Source organism: Salvelinus alpinus, chromosome 1 (assembly GCF_045679555.1).
Source record: "Salvelinus alpinus chromosome 1, SLU_Salpinus.1, whole genome shotgun sequence".
In the NCBI taxonomy this organism is placed as follows: Eukaryota; Metazoa; Chordata; class Actinopteri; order Salmoniformes; family Salmonidae; genus Salvelinus; species Salvelinus alpinus.
The window spans coordinates 9388407-9405025 of record NC_092086.1 but is presented as its reverse complement, the minus strand read 5'-3'; the positions used below and the strand labels follow the sequence as shown (position 1 = coordinate 9405025).

At 38.0% G+C, this 16619-nt stretch overlaps 1 protein-coding gene and 1 long non-coding RNA gene across 2 annotated transcripts in view; both read left to right on the top strand.

Moving 5' to 3' along the window:
- Positions 1 to 5592: 5592 nt before the first annotated feature.
- The window catches only part of LOC139539816 (NLR family CARD domain-containing protein 3-like), a 446707-nt gene continuing 435680 nt past the window's right edge, over positions 5593 to 16619 (top strand). Inside the window, exon 1 of the mRNA XM_071343140.1 lies at positions 5593 to 5675. The gene's annotated coding sequence lies outside the window, so the exon portion shown is untranslated. The remainder of the gene's footprint in view (positions 5676 to 16619) is intronic.
- Positions 14905 to 16619, top strand: part of LOC139569930 (uncharacterized) — an 823452-nt gene continuing 821737 nt past the window's right edge. Inside the window, exon 1 of the long non-coding RNA XR_011673987.1 lies at positions 14905 to 15157. This is a non-coding gene — a long non-coding RNA (uncharacterized lncRNA). The remainder of the gene's footprint in view (positions 15158 to 16619) is intronic.

The window sequence follows — 16619 nt, the reverse complement described above, 5'->3', positions numbered from 1 at the left end:
TACGTAGACCTGTTTTACCCATTAATAAAGTAGTGTAGACTACAGTAGGCTACGTAGACCTGTTTTACCCATTAATAAAGTAGTGTAGACTACAGTAGGCTACATAGACCTGTTTTACTCATTAATAAAGTAGTGTAGACTACAGTAGGCTACGTAGACCTGTTTTACCCCATTAATAAAGTAGTGTAGACTACAGTAGGCTACATAGACCTGTTTTACTCATTAATAAAGTAGTGTAGACTACAGTAGGCTACGTAGACCTGTTTTACCCCATTAATAAAGTAGTGTAGACTACAGTAGGCTACATAGACCTGTTTTTCCCCACCAATCAACACACAGAGAAATAGATAATACATTATAATTGAATAGAGATATTGGGGATTTTATGAACTTAATCAGATCTAAATTATTTTATTGTCACTTAATGTATTATGTACTAATCAAATGTGTTAAACATGTCGTTACTGTAACGTTCGTCGTATGGAGGAAGAGAGGAGGACCAAGGCGCAGCGTGAAAAGTATCCATTTTAATAGAATACGTTAAACAAACAAACAAAATAACGATAAACGAGAAATAACACGAAACGAAACAGTTCTGTCTGGTGCAGACACACAAAGACTGAAAATAACCACCCACAAACCCCAACAGAAAACAGGCTACCTGAATATGGTTTCCCAATCAGAGACAATGACTAACACCTGACTCTGATTGAGAACCATATCAGGCCAAACACAGAAACGGGAAAACTAGACACTCAACATAGAATGCCCACTCAGCTCACGTCCTGACCAACACTAAAACAAAGAAAACACAAAAGAACTATGGTCAGAACGTGACAGTTACATTTGTAGTGTAGCCTAGTAATTAATTCAGCCTATTCATTTATTCAGCCTGTTAATTAATTCAGCCTATTCATTAATTCAGCCTGTTAATTAATTCAGCCTATTCATTAATTCAGCCTGTTAATTAATTCAGCCTATTCATTAATTCAGCCTGTTAATTAATTCAGCATATTCATTAATTCAGCCTATTAATTGTGATAATATTATATGCTAATTATGTTCTGGCCCGCCGACTTTTACTCTGAAACAAATAGTCCCGAAGCCAAACCTAGTTGACGAACCCTGTTTTATAGTATTCCATGGCCTTTACTGGCCAACTGCTGTTATGTTTATGATATACTATGGTGTTGAGTCACTAGACTTTGACCAGATATTATTGCATCCAAAGATCAACTGTACCTAGAACATAGATACAGAGACACTTGTCATCAGGAAGCTGCTCTCTCAGCACAACGGAAAATATCTCAATGACTGTTCTGGTTGTGAATTCAGGCTACAAGGTAAGAATCTTCCCAGGATTTTTGTAAAGTGTGTAGAGACATTAAATGTATGGTGTTATTTTAGTGTAGTGAATGACAGTAAAACACTCAGATCTAACAGTCCATTTCACCTGGGACAGCTACGTGACAGTTCAATCATACAAAATGGCGCTAACTGGGCGTAGGCAAATCAAATTCAAAAACATGTTGTTCCTATATCGTATTATACGATTCGTATATCGTGGTTATTTTACCATTTTTAAAAATGTTAATGTATCATAGTTCTAAATCATCTTTCAGAATATCAGAACATTTGTTGTTTTCTAAATTACAATGAGCTCCTGCTTCCTGTGTAGTTTGGTATGAAACCACTGAACAGACTTTACATTGTTATTATGAACTGAATTCAGTAACAGCAGAATAATATCAGACCTGTTGAACAAAGCAACACACTAGAATGAGAGGAATTATTATTAATAACTCTTATTATATTGGTATTATTATTGTTAGTTATCTATTAATTAAATCACCTGACTGTTTGGATGTATCTGTTAGTAAATGCTTTATTTGTAAGAGATAATTAATAATCTAGAACAATTGACATTCAAGAATTAGTTGTCACTGTGTTAACCACAATCAACATGTTGGATCTCTGTTTAGGGGTCAGTGCTCTAAAATGAGTCTCTCTGGGGAGAGAGAGGAGGGGGGCCCTGCCTCTAAAATGAGTCTCTCTGGGGAGAAAGAGGAGGGGAGCCCTGCCTCTAAAATGAGTCTCTCTGGGGAGAGAGAGGAGGGGAGCCCTGCCTCTAAAATGAGTCTCTCTGGGGAGAAAGAGGAGGGGAGCCCTGCCTCTAAAATGAGTCTCTCTGGGGAGAAAGAGGAGGGGAGCCCTGCCTCTAAAATGAGTCTCTCTGGGGAGACCCTGCCTCTAAAATGAGTCTCTCTGGGGGACATGAGACCAAAGCTAAGAGGTAAGATGACAATTTTTTAAAGATTTTATGAAGAGTTTCTATCCAAAACACTATATCCACCATCTTTTCACATTTGTGTTTTTTTCATCAGAAATGAAGGCTTATGGGTGTGTAAAAAATTATTGTTCTAAGATTTTAATTTCATAGATGTTAGCGTATGACATTTTACTGAGAACATCACAGCAAGACGAAACACATATTGTTGCGTTCTCTAGATTCTCCCATTTCATTTGCGCTATAGAGCCCCACAGTGGAGGTGTCATAATACCCATAACACCTAGTGGTCAAACAATAAAAAACATGAGCTGGCGAACACCCAGAATTTTTTTTTATATGGAGGTTCTGACTAACGGCTAATAAACTATAAACTATAAAAAATTAACAATATATATATAAACTCCATGTATAAACTCCATGTATAAACTCCATGTATAAACTCCATGTATAAACTCCATGTATAAACTCCATGTATAAACTCCATATATAAACTCCATATATAAACTCCATGTATAAACTCCATGTATAAACTCCATGTATAAACTCCATGTATAAACTCCATGTATAAACTCCATGTATAAACTCCATGTATAAACTCCATATATAAACTCCATATATAAACTCCCAGTAATTTATTGGGTTTTTACCAACGTTTCAGCATCACTGTGCCTTCTTCAGGGTGATGTCATGAATACTTGAACCAGGTTATGTAGACAAACAGTGGAATTAGTGCAACCAATGACAATAGTGAGGGGTGTGTCATAATGATTAAGTTAATTAGAATGAATTTATGAAACTGTTAACAAAACAATAGTTTTTGGCATATTGAATATAGTAGGCTATTATATATTCACCCAAACAACTTGGTATAAGTCATTGACAGAGTGCCACTGCTTGGAGCTAAGGTTGGGTTGGGTTGGGTTAGGGTTGTGTTAGGGTTAGGTTAGTGTTGGGTTGGGTTAGGGTTGGGTTGGGTTAGAGTTGGGTTAGTGTTAGGTTAGTGTTGGGTTAGGGTTGGGTTAGGGTTGGGTTGGGTTAGGGTTAGAGTAGAGGGTTAGGGTTAGAGTACGGTAGGGTAGGGTTGGGTTAGGTTGGGTTAGGGTACGGTAGGGTTGGGTTAGGGTTGGGTTAGGGTTGGGTTAGGGTTGGGTTAGTGTTGGGTTAGGGTTGGGTTAGGGTTGTGTTAGGTTTAGGGTTGAGGTTAGGGTTAGGGTTGGGTTGGGGTTAGGGTTAGAGTTAGGGTTAGTGTTGGGTTGGGTTGGATTTGGTTGAAGCCAGCATGTGGATGGACATGAGTCTAATGTTTGAGGATATATAATTCATTCTCTGTATTGACCTGATTGAGTCTAATGTTTGAGGATATATAATTCATTCTCTGTATTGACCTGATTGAGTCTAAGGTTTGAGGATATATAATTCATTCTCTGTATTGACCTGATTGAGTCTAATGTTTGAGGATATATAATTCATTCTCTGTATTGACCTGATTGAGTCTAAGGTTTGAGGATATATAATTCATTCTCTGTATTGACCTGATTGAGTCTAAGTTTGAGGATATATAATTCATTCTCTGGCTGTATTGACCTGATTGAGCCATATTTCTAGTCCTGTAAACAGAGAGACAACAACATACATGGAATTGTGTTTGACACGGTTTCATGTATTTTTATTTTTTTAAACTAAAACATTTTAGTCATGTTAATTTGTAACTCTCTCTGTATGGCAGATTCTCAGTAGGTTTCCATAATCCATTAACCTAACAGCCTGGCAGGTCTACACAGTGAGAGAGAGAGAGAGAGAGAGAGAGAGAGAGAGAGAGGTGAGAGAGAGAGAGAGAGAGAGAGAGAGAGAGAGAGAGAGAGAGAGAGAGAGAGAGAGAGAGAGAGAGAGAGAGAGAGAGAGTTTAGGTACTGTGGGATTCTTTAATCAGTTTAGCTCATTGGACAGGTCAGAGTCTATGTTTGTGAGAGAGAGGGGAGTGTGGAGACTGTAGAGGAGGAGACGGAGAGAGGAGCTAAGAGAGAGAGAGAGAGAGAGAGGAGACCAGAGACATTATCACCACCTACCACTAGAGGGCGAATAATACCCAGTTTTGTTAGTTTGTCATTCTTACATTCACGGTAACAAAATAAACCCTCCTCAAATGGCACCCTATTGCCCATAATGCACCACACAGCCCTATAGGCCCTGGTCAAAGTAGTGCACTATATAGGAAATAGGGTTCCATAGGGCTCTGGTCAAGTAGTGCACTATATAGGGAATAGGGTGCCATAGGGCTCTGGTCTAAAGTAGTGCACTATATAGGGAATAGGGTTCCATAGGGCTCTGGTCTAAAGTAGTGCACTATATAGGGAATAGGGTTCCATAGGGCTCTGGTCTAAAGTAGTGCACTATATAGGGAATAGGGTTCCACTTGGGACAGAGCCTCAGACTTGAATCACTGGTCCTGGAGACGGCTAGTTGTTCATACGGTGTTGTTTTTAATGATTAACCTTGAAATGCAGTGGACTGAATCAGGGTCACACAGTGTTTGTTGTTAATGATTAACCTTGAAATGCAGTGGACTGAATCAGGGTCACACAGTGTTTGTTGGAAGTCTTAAACAAATCTACTTTGAGACAAAGGTGTACACCTCACACACATGGTTATGGGCTTAAAAACAAGAAGACACCTGTACCATGTCAGATATGGAGTTGAAATGTGTTACATTTTGAGTTGCATCCCAATATTACACTTTATATTCATCACAGAAGACTGAAATATAACAACACCATTTGGCATAGAAACACCGGATTTTCGGCCTTAAAAAATAATTAATGTTTATTAATTATGAAATTATAAAAAATATGAATAACATTCCACCATGAGGTCACTAGGTAATCTGACTGCAGGAAAGGACTCCAGGTAATAATGATAAAATATGAATAACATTACACCATGAGGTCACTAGGTAATCTGACTGCAGGAAAGGACTCCAGGTAATAATGATACAATATGAATAACATTCCACCATGAGGTCACTAGGTAATCTGACTGCAGGAAAGGACTCCAGGTAATAATGATACAATATGAATAACATTCCAACCATGAGGTCACTAGGTAATCTGACTGCAGGAAAGTGGTAGCTACACAGATGTTATTGTAAACCCCTGGCTTTTCTGGTAAACAGGATAAACTGGTTAAACTGGTTTTCTGATGATGCTGACATGGGGTCAATGCCACTAAACTTTAACAGAACTGATGGTGTCTTAAGTTAATCAGAAACAAAGATGACAAAGTTTCCTGACATTGGGGAGGTGAATAAACCGTTCCCAAGGTTTCTTTCTCAACACAAAGGAAACTCTCACCGACTTGACACATTCTGGTTTTGAATTCAGGCTGCAAGGTAAGGATCCTACCAGGGATTATTCATGTATGATGTTGGTAGAATGTTGAAGTTGGGATAGTAGTAAGGATCCTACCAGGGATTATTCATGTATGATGTTGGTAGAATGTTGAAGTTGGGATAGTAGTAAGGATCCTACTAGGGATTATTCATGTATGATGTTGGTAGAATGTTGAAGTTGGGATAGTAGTAAGGATCCTACCAGGGATTATTCATGTATGATGTTGGTAGAATGTTGACGTTGGGATAGTAGTAAGGATTCTACCAGGGATTATTCATGTATGATGTTGGTAGAATGTTGAAGTTGGGATAGTAGTAAGGATCCTACCAGGGATTATTCATGTATGATGTTGGTAGAATGTTGAAGTTGGGATAGTAGTAAGGATCCTACCAGGGATTATTCATGTATGATGTTGGTAGAATGTTGAAGTTGGGATAGTAGTAAGGATCCTACCAGGGATTATTCATGTATGATGTTGGTAGAATGTTGAAGTTGGGATAGTAGTAAGGATCCTACCAGGGATTATTCATGTATGATGTTGGTAGAATGTTGAAGTTGGGATAGTAGTAAGGATCCTACCAGGGATTATTCATGTATGATGTTGGTAGAATGTTGACATTGGGATAGTAGTAAGAGACCGGAGTGAAAATTACTAAACTACAAGCGTCCCGTCAATTAGGAAACTTTGTTTATTTTTTGTGTGTTTATTTGTACCTTTACCCAGTGGTGTAAAGTACTTAATTAAAATTTAAGTAGTGTTTTGGGGTATCTGTACTTCACTTTACTATTTATATTTTTGACAACTTTTAATTTTACTCCACTACATTCCTAAAGAAAATAATGTACCTTTTACTCCGTACATTTTCCCTGACACACAAAAGTACTGGTTACATTTAGAATGCTCAAGCAGGACAGAATTATTGCACCTATCAATATAAAGCCTCCCTACTGCCTCTGATCTGGCGGACTCACGAAACAAAACTACTGTGTTTCTAAATGATGTCTGAGTGTTGGTGTCTGTCCGTAATTACAAATAATATGAAAATCGTACCATCTGGTTGGCTTAATATAAGGAATTTGATAAATAGCATTTACTTTTACTCAACTTTTTATACCACTGTACTTAAGTACATTTAATGCCAGATACTTTTACTCAAGTAGTATTTTACTGAGTAACTTTCACTTTTAATCGAGTCATTTTCTGTTAAGGTACTTTTACTCAAGTATGACAATTGAGTACTTATTCTACCACTGCCTTTACCTTCCTGTAGTTGGCAATTTGGAATGATTCTGAATGGAGGAATGGTCTAAGATCACTCCCAATGTGTTTTCCAACTCATAAAACACTTCAGAAAAAGGCTCAGTGCTGTTATCCTCACAAGGAAGGTACTGAAAGGTTTGAAAGCAGGGTGTCAATTTTTACCCCTGCCTTTTTGAGAAAAAAAGTATGATTTGGTAAACAAAATCTCTTTCTCTGAGAAATTGTATTAGTATAAAATAATTTCATTTCCCTTTTGTTTAGCATATAATATAGCTCAGTATTTGAATGATGTATTTTATACAGTCATTTTTGTTAATCTTTATCAAGGGTGTCAATAACTTTGGACCCAACTGCATACTTCAAAGTTAGAGATACTGTATGTTGAACCTGGATCCATCATTTATTTATTATTATCATTTGTTAAACCTTTATTTAACTAGGCAAGTCAGTTTAAAACAAATTATTATTTACAATGACGGCCTACACCGGCCAAACCCCGACGATGCTTGGCCAATTGTGCACCACCCTATTGGACTCCTAATCACAGCCAGTTGTGATACAACCTGGATTCAAACCAGGGTGTCTGTAGTGACCCTTCTAACACTGAGATGCAGTGCCTTAGACCACTGCGCCACTCGGGATGATAATGATTCTACATGTTATAGTATGCCATGGCCTTTACTGGCCAAAGGTTAAACTGCTGTTATGTTTATGATATACTATGGTGTTGTGTCACTAGACTTTGACCAGATATTATTGCATCCAAAGATCAACTGTAGCTAGAACATAGATACAGAGACACTTGTCATCAGGAAGGTGATCTCTCAGCACAACGGAAAATATCTCAATGACTTGACATGTTCTGGTTGTGAATTCAGGCTACAAGGTAAGAATCTTCCCAGGGATTATTGTAAAATGTGTAGAGACATTAAATGTATGGTGTTATTTTAGCATAGTGAATTACAGTAAAACACTCAGATCTAACAGTCCATTTCACCTGGGACAGCTACGTGACAGTTCAATCATGCAAATGGCGCTAACTGGGCGTAGGCAAGTCACATTCAATAACATATTGTTCATATATCGTATTATACGATTCGTATATCGTGGTTATTTTACCATGTGTAAAAATGTTAATGTATCATAGTTGTAAATCATCTTTCAGAATATCAGAACATTTGTTGTTTTCTAAATCACAATGAGCTCCTGCTTCCTGTGTAGTTTGGTATGAAACCACTGAACATACTTAACATTGTTATTATGAACTGAATTCAGTAACAGCAGAATAATATCAGACCTGTTGAACAAAGCAACACACTAGAATGAGAGACATTATTAAAAGAGAAAGTGAGACATTATTATTATTTATAATATTACTCTTATTATATTGGTATTATTATTATTAGTTATCTATTAATTAAATCACCTGACTGTTTGGATGTATCTGTTAGTACATGTTTTATTTCTAAGAGATAATTAATAAAATAGAACAATGGACCTTCAATAATTAGTTGTCACTGTGTTAACCACAACCAACATGCTGGATCTCTGTTTAGTTGTCACTGTGTTAACCACAACCAACATGTTGGATCTCTGTTTAGTTGTCACTGTGTTAACCAACATGCTGGATCTCTGTTTAGTTGTCACTGTGTTAACCACAACCAACATGTTGGATCTCTGTTTAGTTGTCACTGTGTTAACCACAACCAACATGCTGGATCTCTGTTTAGTTGTCACTGTGTTAACCACAACCAACATGTTGGATCTCTGTTTAGTTGTCACTGTGTTAACCACAACCAACATGTTGGATCTCTGTTTAGTTGTCACTGTGTTAACCACAACCAACATGTTGGATCTCTGTTTAGTTGTCACTGTGTTAACCACAACCAACATGCTGGATCTCTGTTTAGTTGTCACTGTGTTAACCACAACCAACATGCTGGATCTCTGTTTAATTGTCACTGTGTTAACCACAACCAACATGCTGGATCTCTGTTTAGGGGACAGTGCTCTAAAATGAGTCTCTCTGGGGAGAGAGAGGAGGAAGGCCCTGCCTCTAAAATGAGTCTCACTGGGGAGAGAGAGGAGGAAGGCCCTGCCTCTAAAAGGAATGTCTCTGGGGAACATGGCACCAAATCTAAGAGGTGAGATGACAATTTTTTAAATATTTAATGAAGAGTTTATATCCAAAACACTATATCCACCATCTTTTCACATTTGTGTTTTTTAATCAGAAATTAAGGCTTATGGCTGTGTAAAATATTATTGTTCTAAGATTTTAAATTTATAGATGTTAGCATTTTACTGAGAACATCACAGCTTGATGAAACAAATATTGTTGCATTCTCTAGATTCTCCCATTTCCTTTGATCTATAGAGCCCCACTCATAATACCCATAACACCTAGCGGTCAAACAGGGAAATGGTTCCAATAGTTTTATAGAGCCCCACAGTGGAGGTGTCATAATACCCATAACACCTAGCGGTCAAACAGGGAAATGGTTCCAATAGTTTTATAGAGACCCACAGTGGAGGTGTCATAATACCCATAACACCTAGCGGTCAAACAGGGAAATGGTTCCAATAGTTTTATAGAGACCCACAGTGGAGGTGTCATAATACCCATAACACCTAGCGGTCAAACAGGGAAATGGTTCCAATAGTTTTATAGAGCCCCACAGTGGAGGTGTTATAATACCCATAACACCTAGCGGTCAAACAGGGAAATGGTTCCAATAGTTTTATAGAGACCCACAGTGGAGGTGTCATAATACCCATAACACCTAGCGGTCAAACAGGGAAATGGTTCCAATAGTTTTATAGAGCCCCACAGTGGAGGTGTTATAATACCCATAACACCTAGCGGTCAAACAGGGAAATGGTTCCAATAGTTTTATAGAGCCCCACAGTGGAGGTGTCATAATACCCATAACACCTAGCGGTCAAACAGGGAAATGGTTCCAATAGTTTTATAGAGCCCCACAGTGGAGGTGTCATAATACCCATAACACCTAGCGGTCAAACAGGGAAATGGTTCCAATAGTTTTATAGAGCCCCACAGTGGAGGTGTCATAATACCCATAACACCTAGCAGTTAAACAGGGAAATGGTTTCCAATAAAAAACATGAGCTGGCGCACAGCCATATTTTATTTATGTGGAGGTTCTGACTAACGGCTAATAAACTATAAGCTATAAAAAATAAATTGAGTCACTCCATATGTAAACTCCCAGTAATTTATTGGGCATTTACCAACGTTTCAGCATCACTGTGTCTTCTTCAGGGTGATGTCATGAATACTTGGATCAGGTTATGTAGACAAACAGTGTAATTAGTGCAACCAATGACAATAGTGAGGGGTGTGTCATAATTATTAAGTTAATTAGAATTAATTAATGAAACTGTTAACAAAACAATAGTTTATGGCATATTGAATATATTAGGCTGTTATCATATGGAAACATAATTGAATATTGTACATAACATGAGCATCAACATACATTATTGTTTAATTCCACATATTTAATTGTTTCCTATTTAATGTACTGTTTTGGTTCAACCTTAATGCATAATAAACATCACCAACAGGGGAACATATTGGATCTGATAAGATGTAGAAAGAATATATACATTTAAAAAAGAGAATTGTTCATAAGAAGGTCCTGAGATCAAAGTCAATATTCAGACCACTAGGGGTCAATGTTTTTAGACAGGATATCCTTTCTCCCTTTGTAGTAGGAGGATCTCCATGTTACCTCCTCTCCTTGGTAGAGCAACATGCTAAAAGCTACACTTATAGACCACCACACTTGAAGAGGTGTGTGATTATTTTTCTGATTGTAGAATATGAAAGTGCTTTTTCAGGATTGCTTTCATTATCTCCTAATACTTGGTAAACTTGTTGCAAAATACGTTGTTTTTTTTAGTAATTGCTCTCTTGGTTTTTGAGATATTTTCATCATTGCAGCATCAAGAGTTTTGTCCTTGTAGCCTCTCATTTTGAATTTATCTGTCATTTTGTTTATCATTGCTGTTCAAAATCCAATAGTTTTCCACCATATATTTATCCCATAGAGAATTGTAGAAACACTTAACATAAGGGATGTGTTTCGTGTAGGGTGGGGTGGTGCGGGGGTCCTTGTGGGAAAATGATGTCATCAAAGTCTGTCTCTGGATTTATGGTGCTTTCAACACAACTGGGATGTTCTAATTATGACGTCATTGATCTTCAGGTCGGAGCTCTAGAAACTGAACACTAAAAAATACTAAATAAAAACACAATAGAAAACAGGCTACCTAAATATGGCTCCCAATCAGAGACAGGTGTCAGTCGTTGTCTCTGGGATGTTTGAATTATGACGTCATTGATCTTCAGGTCGGAGCTCTAGAAAGAGGCCGAGTTCCCGTCTTGGAATTTCGAGTTGGATGACCGTTCAAACCTTATTTTCTCAGTCGGAGCTCATTTTTTTTCAGAGTTTCCAGTTGTCCTGAACTCACTGAAGTCTGAGATTTCCCAGTTCCCAGGTGTTTTGAATGCAGCAGAAATCATGCTGGATTCACAGCATGGCCAATGTATTCAACCTTTTCTGTCCCATGGTGTTGCTGGTGAATGTTTAACCTTTTAAGTTTGGAAAAGAGACCCTAAAACGCAGAATTGGACCACACACCCTCTCCACTGAATAGCAGGCTAGTGATTGTTTTGCAATGCTTGCAGTTAGCCACTGATTCCTTCCAAACCACTCAATACAAACCACTCATTGCCAGCTAAGATTTTGAACGTATGATGTTGACATGATCAGTCCAATCAAAGCTACGGTAGATATAATGTGATTTGATATCATTTTATCTGTGGCCAATGACCTTGATCCTTTTGGGTGGGCACTTTTAATGTAACTCTATGGCAGCACTCAATGGGCTTGAATGTTCCATCTCTCCCTGTAGATTTAGTGGTGACATAGTGTCTCAATGAGTGACAGAACACAGAGCCAATCAAGGCGCAACTACAGAACATTACCAACCCCTACGCTCAGTTTTTCCCGCTGGCTGCCCCACCACCACAGAAAGCACTGAACTAGGCTGAAACACCTGCATTTTGGAGCTGCCTTACTCAAGAAAACAAAAAAGAGACCACGTTTGTATGCAGCTTTATTAACTCAATGATTATTGAAAAAAAAAAGTTTGACAATTAAAATGTTGAATCAGTCGTCTTCCTCAAATGAAGGGGATGATGATGCAGTCTTTGCAAGAGGGAGGGAATCTAATTTAATTGGTCGTCAACTGGTGGCTCAGTCATTTCATTCAGGGTACGTGGAGTTAGCCCTGAGTTAGCCTGCAGCAGAGCAGGTCAGTTCTGAAGGACTCAGTCATTTCATTCAGGGTAAGTGGAGTTAGCCCTGAGTTAGCCTGCAGCAGAGCAGGTCAGTTCTGAAGGACTCAGTCCTTTCATTCAGGGTACGTGGAGTTAGCCCTGAGTTAGCCTGCAGCAGAGCAGGTCAGTTCTGAAGGACTCAGTCCTTTCATTCAGGGTAAGTGGAGTTAGCCCTGAGTTAGCCTGCAGCAGAGCAGGTCAGTTCTGAAGGACTCAGTCATTTCATTCAGGGTACGTGGAGTTAGCCCTGAGTTAGCCTGCAGCAGAGCAGGTCAGTTCTGAAGGACTCAGTCATTTCATTCAGGGTACGTGGAGTTAGGCCTGAGTTAGCCTGCAGCAGAGCAGGTCAGTTCTGAAGGACTCAGACATTTCATTCAGGGTACGTGGAGTTAGCCCTGAGTTAGCCTGCAGCAGAGCAGGTCAGTTCTGAAGGACTTGTTGTGATAGAAATGTACCTGGCTAAAAGGTGAGCCACTTTGAATTCAGAGACGACCAAAGTTACCTCGTAGGATACCCCTCTGTAGTGATCTGTAAGAAATGGCATTTCTCTAGCCAAATATATAATTCATACATGTTGTTCTGTTCTTAATGACCTGGTTTGATGGTGCATTGATCAGTTATACAGTTTAAAGCCATTATTTTCACGTCATCTGAACAAAGCACCGATTCCAAACCAAGTGCCAATGTCGTTTAGCAAACTCCAGGCGTTTACATTTGCTCAGTATTTGAATTATTTGTTTTATACAGTCATTTGTTCTAAACTAAGAGTTGGTTTGGACAGATCTGTATCAGGATACTAAGAGTTGGTTTGAACAGATCTGTATCAGGATACTAAGAGTTGGTTTAAACAGATCTGAATCAGGAAACTAAGAGTTGGTTTGAACAGATCTGAATCAGGAAACTAAGAGTTGGTTTAAACAGATCTGAATCAGGACACTAAGAGTTGGTTTAAACAGATCTGAATCAGGAAACTAAGAGTTGGTTTGAACAGATCTGAATCAGGATACTAAGAGTTGGTTTAAACAGATCTGAATCAGGATACTAAGAGTTGGTTTAAACAGATCTGAATCAGGACACTAAGAGTTGGTTTGAACAGATCTGAATCAGGAAACTAAGAGTTGGTTTGAACAGATCTGAATCAGGATACTAAGAGTTGGTTTAAACAGATCTGAATCAGGACACTAAGAGTTGGTTTGAACAGATCTGAATCAGGATACTAAGAGTTGGTTTAAACAGATCTGAATCAGGATACTAAGAGTTGGTTTAAACAGATCTGAATCAGGACACTAAGAGTTGGTTTAAACAGATCTGAATCAGGAAACTAAGAGTTGGTTTGAACAGATCTGAATCAGGAAACTAAGAGTTGGTTTAAACAGATCTGAATCAGGAAACTAAGAGTTGGTTTGAACAGATCTGAATCAGGACACTAAGAGTTGGTTTAAACAGATCTGAATCAGGAAACTAAGAGTTGGTTTGAACAGATCTGAATCAGGACACTAAGAGTTGGTTTAAACAGATCTGAATCAGGAAACTAAGAGTTGGTTTGAACAGATCTGAATCAGGAAACTAAGAGTTGGTTTGAACAGATCTGAATCAGGACACTAAGAGTTGGTTTAAACAGATCTGAATCAGGATACTAAGAGTTGGTTTAAACAGATCTGAATCAGGACACTAAGAGTTGGTTTAAACAGATCTGAATCAGGAAACTAAGAGTTGGTTTGAACAGATCTGAATCAGGACACTAAGAGTTGGTTTAAACAGATCTGAATCAGGAAACTAAGAGTTGGTTTGAACAGATCTGAATCAGGAAACTAAGAGTTGGTTTAAACAGATCTGAATCAGGAAACTAAGAGTTGGTTTGAACAGATCTGAATCAGGACACTAAGAGTTGGTTTAAACAGATCTGAATCAGGAAACTAAGAGTTGGTTTGAACAGATCTGAATCAGGAAACTAAGAGTTGGTTTGAACAGATCTGAATCAGGACACTAAGAGTTGGTTTAAACAGATCTGAATCAGGAAACTAAGAGTTGGTTTGAACAGATCTGAATCAGGAAACTAAGAGTTGGTTTAAACAGATCTGAATCAGGAAACTAAGAGTTGGTTTGAACAGATCTGAATCAGGAAACTAAGAGTTGGTTTGAACAGATCTGAATCAGGAAACTAAGAGTTGGTTTGAACAGATCTGAATCAGGAAACTAAGAGTTGGTTTAAACAGATCTGAATCAGGACACTAAGAGTTGGTTTGAACAGATCTGAATCAGGACACTAAGAGTTGGTTTAAACAGATCTGAATCAGGACACTAAGAGTTGGTTTGAACAGATCTGAATCAGGAAACTAAGAGTTGGTTTAAACAGATCTGAATCAGGAAACTAAGAGTTGGTTTGAGGGTCAATAATGTGGGACCCCATTGTATACTTCAAAGTTAGAGATATGTTGAACCTGGATCATCATAATGATTCTACATGTTATAGTATGAACCTGGATCATCATAATGATTCTACATGTTATAGTATGAACCTGGATCCATCATAATGATTCTACATGTTATAGTATGAACCTGGATCATCATAATGATTCTACATGTTATAGTATGAACCTGGATCCATCATAATGATTCTACATTTCATAGTATGCCATGGCCTTTACTGGCCAAAGGTTAAACTGCTGTTATGTTTCTGATATACTATGGTGTTGTGTCACTAGACTTTGACCAGATATTATTGCATCCAAAGATCAACTGTACCTAGAACACAGATACAGAGCCACTTGTCATCAGGAAGGTGCTCTCTCAGCACAACGGAAAATATCTCAATGACTTGACATGTTCTGGTTGTGAATTCAGGCTACAAGGTAAGAATCTTCCCAGGGATTATTGTAAAGTGTGTAGAGACATTAAATGTATGGTTTTATTTTAGTATAGTGAATGACGATATACGAATCGTATAATACGATATATGAACAATATGTTATTGAAATTGACTTGCCTACTCCCAGTTAGCGCCATTTTGTATGATTGAACTGTCACGTAGCTGTCCCAGGTGAAATGGACTGTTAGATCTGAGTGTTTTACTGTGGTTATTTTACAATTTGTCAAAATGTTAATGTATCATAGTTGTAAATCATCTTTCAGAATATCAGAACATTTGTTGTTTTCTAAATTACAATGATCTCCTGCTTCCTGTGTAGTTTGGTATGAAACCACTGAACAGACTTTACATTGTTATTATGAACTGAATTCAGTAACAGCAGAATAATATCAGACCTGTTGAACAAAGCAACACACTAGAATGAGAGAAATTATTAAAAGAGAAAGTGAGACATTATTATTATTTATAATATCACTCTTATTATATTGGTATTATTATTATTAGTTATCTATTAATTAAATCACCTGACTGTTTGGATGTATCTGTTAGTAAATGTTTTATTTCTAAGAGATAATTAATAAAAGAGAACAATTGACCTTCAATAATTAATTGTCACTGTGTTAACCACAACCAACATGTTGGATCTCTGTTTAGTTGTCACTGTGTTAACCACAACCAACATGCTGGATCTCTGTTTAGTTGTCACTGTGTTAACCACAACCAACATGCTGGATCTCTGTTTAGTTGTCACTGTGTTAACCACAACCAACATGCTGGATCTCTGTTTAGTTGTCACTGTGTTAACCACAACCAACATGCTGGATCTCTGTTTAGTTGTCACTGTGTTAACCACAACCAACATGCTGGATCTCTGTTTAGTTGTCACTGTGTTAACCACAACCAACATGCTGGATCTCTGTTTAGTTGTCACTGTGTTAACCACAACCAACATGCTGGATCTCTGTTTAGTTGTCACTGTGTTAACCACAACCAACATGCTGGATCTCTGTTTAGTTGTCACTGTGTTAACCACAACCAACATGCTGGATCTCTGTTTAGTTGTCACTGTGTTAACCACAACCAACATGCTGGATCTCTGTTTAGTTGTCACTGTGTTAACCACAACCAACATGCTGGATCTCTGTTTAGTTGTCACTGTGTTAACCACAACCAACATGCTGGATCTCTGTTTAGTTGTTACTGTGTTAACCACAACCAACATGTTGGATCTCTGTTTAGTTGTCACTGTGTTAACCACAACCAACATGCTGGATCTCTGTTTAGTTGTCACTGTGTTAACCACAACCAACATGCTGGATCTCTGTTTAGTTGTCACTGTGTTAACCACAACCAACATGCTGGATCTCTGTTTAGTTGTCACTGTGTTAACCACAACCAACATGCTGGATCTCTGTTTAGTTGTCACTGTGTTAACCACAACCAAC